The sequence below is a fragment of the Lactuca sativa genome, chromosome 5, assembly GCF_002870075.4.
Source record: "Lactuca sativa cultivar Salinas chromosome 5, Lsat_Salinas_v11, whole genome shotgun sequence".
Lineage (NCBI taxonomy): Eukaryota > Viridiplantae > Streptophyta > Magnoliopsida > Asterales > Asteraceae > Lactuca > Lactuca sativa.
In genome coordinates, this window is record NC_056627.2 from 288,185,289 (window position 1) to 288,186,915 (window position 1,627).

General features: G+C 28.2%; 1 non-coding gene across 1 annotated transcript; it reads right to left on the minus strand.

Moving 5' to 3' along the window:
* Nucleotides 1-1,146: 1,146 nt before the first annotated feature.
* TRNAS-CGA (transfer RNA serine (anticodon CGA)) lies at nt 1,147-1,228 on the minus strand. The gene has a single exon. It is a non-coding gene; the product is annotated as a tRNA-Ser (tRNA).
* Nucleotides 1,229-1,627: the final 399 nt, after the last annotated feature.

Below are 1,627 nucleotides of genomic sequence, written 5' to 3' on the forward strand. Positions count from 1 at the left end.
TGCATGACGGTTTATCTATGTCTTTGTCACCACCATCCTATTTTTTTTCAAATATTAAGTTGTCGGTCGTTCTTTCTTCCAACGATGGTGGTTCTCTCCCACCACCACCTTCTTTTACTTGTTAGTTATTCTTTGATGTGTAGAAGTAACCTCATTGGTACTCTTATAACCCATTTGCGATCTTGTTTTCTTTTGTATCAAGAAGCGGTAAAATAATTAAATATTGGAAAGCATTTCACGAGATAGCGTAATTTTTTCTAGCCATCCATTTGTGATTTGGTTTTCTTTTTGATAAAAAAAAACAGAAAAAATAAAAGACTTGTGAAAATTTATAGTATTATTTTACGATTTCTTTAAACACAGATGATATAACTGAATCATGTGGATTTTACTCTTTACTTATTATTTGCACAATTTTAGTCGGTCTAGAAATACATTATCAAAAAGATTTTTCAGTTGTCAACAAAAGCACATTAACACATATTCATGGAGGTTCGATCTCATACTTGTCGTCTTGAACAGGATGTGAAAATGTTAATCGATTTCATGATTTTCATATATGAAATGGTTGGACAAAAAGGATGATCGGAAAATTTATGTTTGGCGAAGAACTCATGTTTTCCCGAAAAGGACACTGAAAATCGACAAAACATATAATAGTCGGTCATAATAGTACTTTAAAAAAAAGTTAATCTAATTCGATGGTAGATCACGTATAAAGAAAACTTTTAGGGACTATAAGCGTAAATTGCAAAAATTCATTATCTCTTTAATCCTAAAATAGATAATAATAGATAATAGATAATAAAAATAACTAAAAAAATGTTAGATATAATCACGATTTAATAATCCATGCAACATTTGTTAAAAAAAAAAACTTCATATAATCAAGTTAACATTCGTTGTTACTTTATGTAAAAAAAATAAAATATAGAAAAAAATTAGTTAACTGGTTTTATAAATGGTATGAACTAAAAGTGATAATTTTGTTATGTATTGCATACAAAGTGATAAAAAAATATATGTAGATTCTTTTTATACAATTATAACTAGGTATCGAGTATCGACGGATGAGATAGTCGCATTTTTCTTTTTCTTTTATGGAAAAATTGGGCAGAAAGTGAAAAACAAAAAAATAAAAATATCCGTCAACAGCAGGATTCGAACCTGCGCAGGCAAAGCCCAACAGATTTCGAGTCTGTCTCCTTAACCACTCGGACATATTGACCAGATGATCTTTTATTGGTTTTAGTGTTATATAACGTTACTTTTACCAAGTTTTGAGTGTATATCTTCCAAAGTTTGTGTATTTGTTTATTAAAATTGGTGATAAATTACGTCTTGCATTTATCAATTAATAATTTTAGATAACTATTTATATCAAATTTTGTCTGTAGTACTATTAAAAATAAAATTTTAAAATGTAAGGTAGATATAGTCGATTTTACCATAAAATAGTTGAACCGGAGATTCACAATCATTACAAAATCTTGATATAACCTAAAAATTTTAAAAAGCCCACAATTAAGCCAAAAAAATCTACAATAAGCCCACAAGTAAATCTACAACAATCTACAGTAAGCCTACAATTAACAAAAAAAAATTGTTACGGAATAAACCTACAAAG